A 13,240-nucleotide genomic window follows, 5' to 3' on the forward strand; every position below is an offset into this window, starting at 1 on the left:
GCTTTGTCGTACCTCAGTGGAATTGGGCCATGGCTGTACATGTAGGGGGTCAGTTTCCTTTTCTGCTTTGTATTCATACATTTATTTTATTTATAATTTGATTTATATACCGCCATTCTCAGAAATTCTGGCTCATGGCGGTTTACAAAATCCATCGGTCGTAAGTTCAGCCAACACAAGAAGAAGAGTTGGTCCTTATAGGCCGCTTTTCACTCCCAGAAGGAGTCCAGAAGCTGTTTACAATGGCCTTCCCTGCCTCTCCCCACAACAGACACCCTATGAGGTGGGTGAGGCTGAGAGAGAAGAAGAAGAGTTGGTCCTTTATGCCACTTTTCTCTACCCATAGGAGTCTCAAAGTGCTTTACATTCACCTTCTCTTTCCTTTCCCCACAACAGACACCCTGTGAGGGAGGTGAGGCTGTGAGAGCTCTGATATTACTGAAGGAGAAGAAAAGTTGGTTCTTATATGCCGCTTTTCTCTATCCGAAGGAGTCTCCAAGTGGCTTACATTCACCTTCCCTTTCCTCTCCCCACCACAGACACCCTCTGAGGGAGGTGGAGCTGAGAGAGCTCTGAAAGAATCTTCTCTGAGAGAACAGCTTCTAACAGGACTGTGACTGGCCAAAGGTCACCCAGCTGACTGTATATGGAGGAAGAAGAAGAGTTGTTTCTTCTATGCCGCTTTTCTCTACCCGAAGGAGGCTCAAAGCGGCTTACAATCAGCTTCCCTTTCCTCTCCCCACCACAGACACCCTGTAAGGAAGGTGAGGCTGTGGGCATTCCAAGAGAACTGGGACTGGTCCAAGGTCCTCCAGCTGGCTGCATGTGGAGGAAGAGCGGGGAATCAAACATGGTTCTTCAGATTAGAGGCCACTGCTCTCAACCATATCACACCGCCTATATGCAAGTCGAAATGTATCCACCCATCTGGATCTAGTCGATTAAAGTTCTCTCCATTTGGAGTCAGGGTACCAAGCCTGACAAATTACTCTGGTAATTTGTACCTAGTGACCTCCCTGATGCTGGAAACGGAGTGTGCCTCATCCTCCTATTCTCCAGTTGCTTCCCTGGCCAGCCACTGGTTACCAGGCTCCATTTAAAGCCCTTCGTGGTTTTGGGGGGCCCTGTCTGGGAGACAGCCTCTCCCCCTCCGTTCTGCCCTGAAAGCTTCAATCATCCCCGCTGGGCCTCCTGCAGATGCTCACCTGCCAGCGGGCAGCATGGAGAACAGCCTCCTCTGTTGTGGCCCTTGCCTTGTGGAGGTAGAATCATAGAATCATAGAGTTGGAAGGGGCCACACAGGCCATCTAGTCCAACCCCCTGCTCAATGCAGGATCAGACCAAAGCATCCTAAAGCATCCAAGAAAAGTGTGTATCCAGCCTTTGCTTGAAGACTGCCAGTGAGGGGGAGCTCACCACCTCCTTAGGCAGCCGATTCCACCGCTGAGGTTAGGAAGGCTCCTGCTCTCCTGGCTTTCCACAAACTTTGCAAATCTGAATTACCCAAGAGGGCTTTTCTGCACAGGCAACAGGGCAGCCAATGGTGTCGCCAAGCTCCTCAGAGACAATCTCAGGGGCTGGGGGCTGTCCTCCTGTGTCCAGTTTGCTGCGGGCTGGATTCGATCATTTGATATTGCATCACTTCATGTGTCATGTTAACACTTCTGCCCTGGTTCAGTTCTGCTTTTAGACTTCTCGCTGGCTCTCCAGCCCAAGTCCTGTCCCATCGTGTTGGTCACACAGGCTCAGCCTGGAGTGCAAGTGACAAAGGTGGACAGTTAAATGGTTAAATACAATGGAACAAAGTCTGCTTGGGAAGAGACCAGAAAATCGGGAGGGTCCCTAGCAGCCCACCTGACCCCAGACACTGATTACCACCAAAGTTTGGAAACTGGGGTTCTTTTACTGACGACAGAAATGATTGAGAACAGAGCCACTTACCTTGGGGAGTGCCAATAAAAAAGGACTCTCATATCCCATTCAATTTAACAGTTTGGACTCTTATCTTTAGAAATTAATCTGCCCTTTGACATTTCCTCTATCCGTTTTTTTAAAGACCTCCTTTATAACGGAGCGCCATCTGTTTGCAATTTACAAGACATCTCTTCTCGTTCCAGTTGACTTTATTAGCCTTCCTCTCCCAGGCCCACATTTGCCCCCGTCTAATTCCCTGCATGCAGTCTCCTACATTTTGCATGGGCTCCAGTATGAATGTGAAGGGCTTCCAAGGTGCTCTGAAAAAATCTATTTTCATAATGGGTACAATTGAGACTCCCCCCAAATCCGGACAGCCTAATTTGCATTTTATGCAAATAGTTGCTAATTTTGCCGGCCAAGCACCTTAGACTGGCCTGGCCTCCGGGTCGCTTTGGGGGTCTTCCGGGCAATTGCTCTCCAAAGGAAGGATCAGAGGAATCATCTTGTTTGCCAAACCTTTGCTCAGGCTCCCTTCTCTCGTCAGTGTACCATGCTCCCATTTCCTCATGCGCTTTGCTCTCTCTAGTGGCCAGTTATTACATTGCTGTATGTCTGGCATGGGAAACCTTGGGATGACAGAGAGCGCCCCAGAGATTACACAGCCTTTCCCAGGAGTCTGGATGGCTGCTGATCACTAGACCTCACTGGAGGCAATTTCCCCTGTTGCTCTACACACCTAATATCTTTCTCCACCATGGAAAGGGCAAATGATCGATCCATGGATTGGCTGGCTCCTGCATATTACTTCCACACTCACTTCTCTAAAGGGGCATGCTACTGCTTCCAAGGTCCCTTGAAGCCTGAAAAATATTCCTCCATGGATAAAAGGTTGGAAAAGCACAGTTTGGGACAGCAGCTCCCTGCAGGTTTTTAGGTTGGATGTCTGTTGGTGTAATCTCAAACCGGCCATTAGAGGGAGACAAACACATGTGGAACAGGACAAAATATGAAGCCACAGGAAAATGAGAATGTGGAAACGCCAGTATGCTGCCAGGGTCAGAGCCCAAACCCGGAGGTCCCGTCCCTGCCCCACTGTTCAGGCATCCTCTGCATACACAGGCTCATTGCTTCCTCCCCAGAGCTCCTTTGCTTTTCTCTCCCCCAGTTCCCTCTCAAACTGCAGGGCAAGCCAAAGGGCTCCCTGAACCTGCCCAGGAGACCTAGCCCACCCTTTCGGACACCTGGCTGACTCTGACCCTAACTGCTGTTGCTCAGGCAGCCCTAAACGACGGGCCCACTCTCAGAGGGAATCTCGAGAAGATGCAAAGAGCACGGGGGGGGGGTGTGGGGGGGAGAACAGGAGGATTAATGTCTCCAGCAAGAGGCAGTCAAGGAGGCAGGATGAAATAAAGCCCAGCCTTCCCCCTTAAAAAAACCCACCAAAGGTGATTTACCTTAGTTTGCCTCAGGATCGAAATCGCCACATCAAATTACGTGAGATCTTGGGTGAGCCCTGAATAATGATAATTGATAAAAGGGCCCAGTGGGGAGGGAGGTAGCCCTTTCCCTCCATACCTATTTCTAGGGATGCAGCCTCTAGCCTAGGCCTAGATCCACCAGAATTCCAGCTCATCTCTGGACTACAGAGCTCGGCTCCCCTGGAGAAAACAGCTGCTTTAGCGGAGGGGGACTCTCTGGCATTGTGCCCCACTGAGGACCCTGTCCGCCCCAGCTCCAGCCTCAAATCTCCAGAGTTTCCCAGCCTCAATCAGGCAACTACACCTCCAACCCTCTGCCAATGACTGGGGTGGGGGGACCTGGCAACCTTATCCTTTTCTCAACACCCAAATGCTTTCCAGATCTCAATGTTGTCACCCTGCAGGGAGTAAACAAGCAGGCTGAGTGTATGGTACTTTGCTGCAGGGGTGGCCAAACTGTGGCTGTCCAGATGTCCAGGGGCTCATGGGAACTGTAGTCCATGGACCTCTGGACAGCCACAGTTTGGCCACCTGTGCCTGGGTGTTTCCCCTGCACCACCGCCAACACCACCAAGGGTCAAGCTGCTCCAGTGGAACAGGAAAAACAGCACAAGAAGAGTTTAAAAACCACCCTTCGAGATCCAAAATGGAGGCCCTGAAGCTGCTCTTTATACTTGTCTGACCCAATCATGGTTCTCCCAAGATCAACCTTTACTTGACCACCCACACAGAAATTAAATAGGGCGACAATGAAGAATGGCTATTAATGGAACTTTATTGCATGTACGTGCCTATTGTTTCCCGCCCTGAGCCAGCTGATAAGGGTGGGCTATAAAGATATACTAATATTAATACTATTAATGATGATGATGATGCCAGCACCACACAATATTCACCATTCTATTTTAATTTATTTCATATATACACCGCCTGTCTCCCCAGTGGGGACCCAAAGCGCCTGACATCCTTCTCTTCACCTCTATTTTATCCTCACTCCAACCCTACGAGGCAGGCTGAAAGGGTGTAACTGGCCCATGGAGGTCAACCAACAGGTTTCCGTGGCACAAGTGGGGATTTGATCTCTCCTATCCTGGGGCTAAGATGCAGGTACAGGTTTTCACTAAAGTCAGCACGCTGACCCTTTTAAACCGTTGTTTTAAACAAACGGCTGAGAGCCAGTTTGGTGTAGTGGTTAGGAGTGTGGACTTCTAATCTGGCATGCCAGGTTCGATTCTGTGCTCCCCCACATGCAACCAGCTGGGTGACCTTGGGCTCGCCATAGCACTGATAAAACTGTTCTGACCAGGCAGTGATATCAGGGCTCTCTCAGCCTCACCCAGCCCACAGGGTGTCTGTTGTGGGGAGAGGAAGGGAAGGCGACTGTAAGCCGCTTTGAGCCTCCTTCGGGTAGAGAAAAGCGGCATATAAGAACCAACTCTTCTTCTTCTTCTTCTTCTTTATGCTGGTGCTCTGATACTGCGTTATTTTTTCTGCATATGATTATGCATTTTCTAGACTTTCACATTTCTTAAGTGGGAGTGGCCACTTCCTCCATTGTGTCAGATGCTCATTGGCAGGCCATGTTCAGCTGCAATGTCACCTGACCGCCACTCTGGCATATGCTGCTGGCAGGGCCTGATGGGAATTGTAACTCATTGACATGGAGTCCTCAACAAGAAATTGCTGGAGGGGGGGAGGCGCACAGCCTTTTGAATGCTAACACTACAACCTTTCCCCCTCAGAGGTGGGCTGTTCCTCATAGAGAGTGGATTGAAATGCTTCTGAGGGAAGCAGCGCACTAATTTCTGCTGGTGCAATGTTGTCATTGCAGAAGTGGGAGTCTGTGCCAAACATGTTGCACTTCGAGCTCCCATTGGTGGACGAGGGACTAGCGTGTACGGTGGCACAGGCGAGGAGACCAAAACCACTCCATTATTTATGCATGCAAAAACAGGCATCTTTGGCACAGTCCTAAAAGAAAAGTTGTAGTAAAGCTGATTTCAAAGATTGCGGTGGAAAGATGCAGTCACTGCTATGAGTGGGGAGGGCAATGCATACTATGGTGGGTTTTCCATGGCAAAAATGGCGCCACATGCAGAATCAACCAAAACATAGTCTTCTTTTCAAGACTTTTTGCAATGTTTCCTGCCTTGCATACTGCCACCTAGTCGGATCCTCCAAGTACCACAGCATGCTGATGTACCTGGTTGCCATTGGAACCATTCAACAATTCCACTTGGAATGGAACCATGATAGCATTTTTTCCTAACATCCCCAACAAAATTTATTAGTGACTGATGCAAGCAATACATTTGTTCTGTCCCTTGTGTGTAAACTGCATTTAAACAACATAACATTGCATTAAAATCCCAGGAAAGAAACAAACCACCAAGGATCACAACAATGACAGAAACAGAAAAAGAGGATAGTCTCGTATTACTGCTTTCAGTATCGTACAGGATAGTGAGACAGAACAGACTTGTTTCCTATCTGTAATATAAATAAAGGCCGACCGGGGTGGTGGGAGGAGTTGGAACTCATTGCCTACCTGATTAGCCATCTGTCCAATGAACAGCCAATCAAGTAGGCTGTCCTGCCTCTGACTGCATCCCCCTCCAACTTCTTCCATATGGAAGAAGGTCCAACCTCCAGTAATCCAGGCAGCAAGCAGGAGCTGGGAGGGAGAGGGAAGAGCCTGAGACTGTGGACCTGAACGGGAGGGAGGAGGGAGCCCACCCCCACCAGTGCTCCCCCCCCACCAGTGCTCCCCCCCAGCCTGAGCAGCCCTGGCTGCGGCCTAACCAGGCCTTAGTGGGCCTGCCCAGATCGGGATGGAGGGAGGCTAGTACCCATTGTAATTTTCGTACAACAGGCTTTCCTGCTAGTCAAACAATAAGATACCATCTTCACATTTTTCACTGTTTTTCTGAAATGTCAAAATTCAGAAAATACCTTTATAACAAAATGCAAGCTGGGGGTTTGGCTTGCCTGGTTACTTGATCAGCGTTTGGGCAAAACACAAACATCCAAGCCCCATTCATGAGCAGCGCTGACCAAGTGTTGGGTTAGCCGTGAAAGAGTGAAAGCACATTTTTTAAATTCCCGTAACTGAAGGAGACAGCAGGGGAAGTGTCCGGCCACATTGTGCCTTCCAAAGAAGGGTTACCAACTTCCCGGCAGGGCCTGTAGTTCACCACAATCTCCGATCTCAGTCAGTTCCCCTGGAGAGAATAGCACCTTCTGCAGGCATATCTATTAAATTCTCCCTCACGTATCTTGCCCCCAAATCTGAAGGAGTTTCTCGAGCTGGATTTGGCAGTCCTACCCAAAAGTCTTACTGATGAGTAGATACTTTAACGTCTTAGTTTTCGTAAATCTATCATTTTATATAAATCTATCTGATGAAGGGAGCTTTGACTCCTGGAAATTCATACCCTAAACATCCTGTTGGTCTCCAGGACTCCAGTATACCAATCAATCAATCAATCTTTATTTTACAGTCATTCAGACCAAAATTGGACTCCAATACAGCTGTTTTGTTTAAGTCAAACATTTGAAAGTTTCCATTTTTACAGACATTCAGTTACCAAAGCAAAAGCTGAACTATTTCTAAATTCACAAATTGAAAATTCTGAAATCTGGCCCTTTCTCTGCACTTGACCTCATAATCTCCACAAACAACCAGCTGGGTGAACTTGGGCCAGTCACAGTTCTCTCAGAGCTCTCTCAGCCACACCTACTTCACAGGGTGTCTGTTGTGAGAAGAGGAAGGGAAATCAATTGTAAGCCACTTTGAGACTCCTTCAGGCAGTAAAAAGTGGGGTACAAATAAACATATATTTTTTATTGTTACCTGTCCCAAGTAAATCACTAGCCTACATTTGCCTACCAGGGATGCCTTAGTTGATTTCTTTTTTAAATTCAAATTTTATTATTCAGCCATCCCTCTTCAGGCTTCAGATCTCTCACATAAGTCTCTAGAAATTCCATCTCTGGATGTTGGCGAATGCAACTGGTCTCCATTGCACATGAGCATTAAGGCCTTGTACATTGGACCACCCTCCAATTATTGGGGGCTGGCTTAGTGGTAGAGCCCCTACTTTGCATGCAGAAGATCCTCCGTTCAATCCCTGTCATCTCCCAGATCAGGTAGGAGGGGATGTGAAGGTCCTTAACCTGAGATTCCAGAAAGTCTGCACCAGTAAAAGATACCTTTCTGTGATTGGGCAGCACCCAATGATCAGACACGGGTCTTTAACTAGAAGAACAAAAAGCATCTTGGCTTTAAATAGCTGGGGGTGGGCATGCTAATACCAAATAGATTATTGCAGCATCTGAGAAGAATCTTCAGCAATTCTTATTGTGTGTACATGTCAGTGAGTAACAATCAAGTATAACTTCCCTCTGAGCTGCTGTCGGATATGAGTTTCCACATGCAACTCCTTCGCTCTCTGACATGCCCTCCCATGCTCTTCCCACCACTTGAGTCTATTCTGCAGGGCAAAAGAGGGGCCTTGGCATTGGTCATCCCCACTCCTCCCCCCTGCCACCAGCAGGGGATGGGGGGCATAGTCTTGCCATCTCCAGGTTGGGAAATCCCTGGAGATTTAGGGGTGGAGCTTGAGGAGTATAGTGGCATACAATGCCATAGAGTCCTTCCTCCAAAGTGTCCCTCTGTAGTTGGGAGCGGAGCTGTAATTCCAAGGGGTCCCCAAGTCCCACCTGGAGGCTGGCATCCCTGCTTCACTGGCTCTTCACACCAGTTCCTTTTGGTGCATTGCACCAGTTGCTGGCTGGCTTGCTTCCTCGTCCTCTCAGGGGCTGAGACCAGTGAAATTTTTGGGGCAAGTATTGTAATGGGGTGTAGGCTGAATCACACAATGCGTGGGCTTGCTACCCCAAGGGAAATGAGTTGTGGGCATTTTTTAGTAACATGAACATCCACCTGAAGCCTGGGGCCGCAATACTTCAGGAAGGCATCAATCACGGCCAGGCCACATTTATTAGCCTTCCTCTCCTTTTCATCTTTGGAATTCGTTCCTGACAAGCGGATCGCTTTCTGGGAAGTTTACTTAAGCCTCCGTCAGAAAAGCGCCCGGGGCACCGGGGCCAGCTTTGCTCTCGTTTCTGGATGCAACCCCAGGGAGAAAAAAGGAACCGTGATCGAGCCCTGGATGGGCGGATGCAGGAGCAAGGAGGGGAGGGTCAGGATCTGGAGTCCACAAGCCGCCTGCTTCTCTTCCAGGCAGCAGCAATCAGCGGCCGGCCAGCCGGCCCCTGGGGAGGAGAGGTACGGTCTCCGGGCCCGGAAAGGAGGGCACAAAACCCATCCCATCTCTCATCAGAATTTTCATGGGGAAATTCTCTGGGCTGCCAAGTTTGACAGGCCCAAAGAGAGGGCTCAGGAAAGAAGCAAGCAATGCAAAGGAATGAACTAAAAGGATGTCAACAGGCTATGGCTGGGTAAGCTCGCTTTCTAAATAAACTTTGAGATGTTTGAGTGAGAGTGATTTTCCCCTTTCCCTCCCAAGTGGGGTCCTGTTCCTAATTCCTCTCCATGTATTTATTTTTGACTCATGCCATTCAAAAAAATCCATCCTGCACAAGGTAAGCTGGGTGTGGAGTGGATTTGGGAGCTTTCTCATCCCTTCGGTTTCCACGCTAGAATCTCCTCTTGACCTTGCTTCTCCTGGGGGAGATTTTCAATTTCTGTCCCTGTCCCATTTCTTCACATGGACTATTCCCCACAAGACACATGCATGGAGGGACTACTTCTTAAATTGGCAGATGACACAAAATTGGGAAGAGTAGCAAACACCCCAGAAGATAGAGAATTCAAAGAGATCAGGCCCTGCTGAACGTCAATAGATTCCTCAGGACCCAAGTTTCTGCCAGCAATATATTCCACCAGGCTGGGGCCATAGCAAGTCAAGGCCAGGCGCACTTCCTTAGAGTAAGGGGCCAACAGCGTATTAGTATTCGATTAGCTTAATGTTCTTCTGGGGGTATATGGGGAGATACAGTCCCTTAGATACCCATGGCCCAGACCGTGTAGGGCCTTGAAGGTTAAGATCAGAACCTTGAACTTGCAGCTCAGATTACTGTGGCTGTTCCTGTCATTGTGAAGCAAAGTTGTTGATTCTACCAACCCTTTCATAAATTGCAATAGCAATGCAGTCCCCACTTCCTGGCGCTTGTATACCGTAATAAATGGTTGGGTGGAAAACTTATCTTGTGTCCTTTCAAAATGACCCACTCCACAAAGTATTTACTCACACAGATTTTTGCTTGATGTTATACATGCATGGCATGTCTCATGTGCACGCATAAGCCCCACCACTGAAAAATGTAGATGAAAAACTGTAGGGAAAGATCCCATCCTCAAGAAAGGACTGTTTTACTCAAGAATAAATGAAAATCCAATGGAAACAGTGGCATTCTTTTTGGCCACCTCATCACACAACACAAACACACACGAAGCAGCAGCAAGGGGAGAAAGGCTGGCGTATGCAGACCCGTGACTCTTTCGTGGTCTTTTAAGCCTTCTCAGTGCTGACAAGGCTAGAAGAAAGATTTGCATCCAACTTCACCCTCCCCCAAACTTCTCCTAGCATGCAACAGAGATTCTCCTAGGGCAGGGGTAGTCAAACTGCGGCCCTCCAGATGTCCGTGGACTACAATTCCCAGGAGCCCCTGCCAGCGAATGCTGGCAGGGGCTCCTGGGAATTGTAGTCCATGGACATCTGGAGGGCCGCAGTTTGACTACCCCTGTCCTAGGGGCTCTTGCAACACCCCAAGGTGGGAGCAGATAGGCCTCTGCAGGCCCCTACCATGGTTCCTTCACATGGGTGGACTGAATTTTTAAGCCCTGGTTTTCCATCGTGGGACTCAGTGCAACAGATTTCAGCCACAAACCTTTGCTTTTTGAGGAAATAACTCCCCCTCCAGCATCAACACTAACCATAACTGCAGACAACCCTCCCAACGTGCAGAAAATGCCTGCAGGAAGCTGCCAGACACGCGGTCCAGACTGGCTCTTCTGACTGGGGGCAGCTCTCCACAAGCAAGGCTGGCCAGGACCCCCCTGCTTTAGGGTTGCCAGATCTGGATTGGCAACTACCTGGAGATTTGGGGAGTGACATCTGGGAGGGGCACGGGTCTGGGGGGGGGACTTCAATGGCCTATCATGCCATAGGACCCACCTTCCAAAGCAGCCATTTTCTTCAAGTCAACGGATTGGAATCACCTGGGGGCCAGGTAATCCCAGGAGATCCCCAGCCACCACCTGGAGGTTGACAACAGGCTACACAAGTAAAGCCAATTAAAAAAGTCCTCTTTTATTCAAAAAATAAAACATGCCGGAATGCAGACCAGGTAGTAAGCTTTTTCAAATGTATTTTCTTCAGTGACAAGTCAATTAGAAATATTTTCAATTTTCATACAGGATTGGTATTTGTAACAATCAAGAGAAACAAGAGAAAATCCTTCAAAAATTCCGTGGACATAAGCAGTTATTTATTTATTCATTATTTATTTATAATATAATTTACAGTCCACCACTCCAGTAACCGGCTCGTGGAGGTAGCAGAATTATAAAACCCTATAACCTAAAACTATAAGACAGCCTGGCAGCAGAATAAAATACCCTCACTGCCCCCACTGAACAGAAGGCCTATAACCACCTTGAGGGGTTAATAGGGAGCAATGTGATGGCGCTATAACTTGTTGATTGGGGTGGGGTGGGGGAGCAGATCTTAACTGCCCTGGCCTCAACAAAAGACCTGGCAGAAGAGCTCCATCTTACAGGCCCTGCAGAACTGTACAAATCCATCAGGGTCCTCAGCTCTTTGGGGAGCTCATTCCCCAGGTCGGAACCAGGACCAAAAAGGCCCTGACCCAGGGTCAAGTCTGCACTTTGCTTTTTATCCTCTCCCAGCCTGAATAAATCCCTCCCTCCCTGTATTCAATTTCCATTTTGATTTTGGGCCCTTTAAATTTCCCCTCTGCAACATGCATGATTGATCCGCAGTGACCCTACCTTTCCCCCACGATATCCAGGAGCAGATATAGGTTGCTATATTTGAAAAACTGCCACTAGTATAATTGTAGATTTCTGCTTTTTGCAAACTAACTTCCTGCTCCGTGCCTTGTAGCAAAGGAGTCTTCCCTGACTGTTCAGGGCATCAGTTCAAAGACTTCCTGGTTCCCCGTTGCAAGGCTTCCCTCCCAAGACTTAATTCTGCCCTCCTTTTGGGATCTGTTTCAAAGTGACTGCACTCCAGAAGCCCACACTTCTGAGCAGAGATTTGCCTCATTCTCTGTGACGCTGCTGCTGGCTCCCCTCCCCTCCACCCCCTTCATGAAAAGAAAGAGGCAAGCAGCCTGGGTCCATCCAAGTCAGCATTGTCTACTCAGACTGGCAGAAGCTCTCCAGGGTGTCCGGTTAAGGAAGGGGAGGGCACACTGTGGCCCTCCAGATGTCCATGGACTACAATTCACATGCTCATGGGAATTGTAGTCCATGGACATCTGGAGGACCACAGTTTGCCCACCCCTGGGTTAAAGTTTTTCACATCATCTACTACTTGAACTTCCTGTCAGGAGAGCCTTTTAATTGGAGATGTTAACACTTGAACCTGGGGCCTTCTGCATGCCAAGCAGATGCTCTACTATTGAGTCACGTTCCCTCCCCTGAAGGACCTCTCTCCCACAAGGGGCACTTGAGCAGGCAGAGTTGCCAGGTATTGTTGGGTCATGAGATCCAGGTTGGGAGTCTCCTGAAGATTTGGAGGAGGATCCTGGGGCGGACAGGGATCTCGGTGCGGTGCAATGCTATAGAGTCCACCCTCCCAAGCAACCATTTTCTCCAGGCTGGCATCTCTAACTGGTGTCAATATTTGAACAGGGCAGCCTTTCTCAGTCTTTTTACCATTGAGAAACGCCTAAAGGCTTTGAGAAACCCCGGAAGTGATGTCAGCAGGCCACGCCTTCCTGCCAAGCCCCTAGAAGTCACATGGCACCAGAAGTGACATCACCCAGATGTTCCTGCTTGGTGTGACATCACCAGGCCAGTCCCACAGCACAGGAATTGACGGCATAAAACTATTTTCAGATTATTTGCGAACAGCACCATAATTGCACTCTGGGTATGAAAACTACCCATCTGCTCTTCTTCACTGAAGGGAGCCTGCAGAAACAGGGCTGGAGCAGGCCTATGCCTCTCCCTCCCGCCCACCCCAACTCCCCATTATGTTAAAATGAGAGTACTTGCCTCTCTGGACTCCAGTTGCTGCCACATGCAGGAGCCTCGGCCAGCAAGGATTTGTATGGCCTCTTCCCTCCCCCTTCCCACCCCTCCAGGCCCATCAGTGGCCATTTGGGAATGGGGTGCTGGGCTAACATGGCCATATATGCTCATATCACCCGATAATTTTTAAAAAATGTAAAAAATTAACTCCCACCCAATGGACAAAACCCTTCTGGGGCCTTTGTGAAACATAGATTTCTTCCCCCTGTACAAAGGCAAAGATAAGCTCTTTCTGATTTTCTACCTGGCATTTTCCACCTGAGCAGGGATAACTGTCACTCCTGGAAGAAGGAGAATTCGCATTCCGTTAACTGAACTTCATGGAGTGAGTTCCACCCTCCATCCGACAAAGGAGGGGATGGCCTGTGAAAGGTCCTAAAATCTGGGTCAGTAGTTTGCCACATTTAGGATTTTTCTTAAATTAAATTTGTGACTGAGCTTCCATTTAAATGCTAACCTGTAGAAAAGGAATGTTTTAAACATATTTAACAGTGGTGGTGGTCCCATTCCCAAAAACCCCTGTTCCAAAGGATGCCAA

General features: G+C 48.6%; 1 protein-coding gene across 1 annotated transcript in view; it reads right to left on the reverse strand.

Moving 5' to 3' along the window:
* The window catches only part of ASB6 (ankyrin repeat and SOCS box containing 6), a 40,184-nt gene extending 27,210 nt beyond the window's left edge, over positions 1-12,974 (reverse strand). Inside the window, exon 1 of the mRNA XM_077306831.1 lies at positions 12,947-12,974. The gene's annotated coding sequence lies outside the window, so the exon portion shown is untranslated. The remainder of the gene's footprint in view (positions 1-12,946) is intronic.
* Between the last annotated feature and the right edge of the window lie 266 nt (positions 12,975-13,240).

This window comes from Paroedura picta, chromosome 12, assembly GCF_049243985.1.
Source record: "Paroedura picta isolate Pp20150507F chromosome 12, Ppicta_v3.0, whole genome shotgun sequence".
Lineage (NCBI taxonomy): Eukaryota > Metazoa > Chordata > Lepidosauria > Squamata > Gekkonidae > Paroedura > Paroedura picta.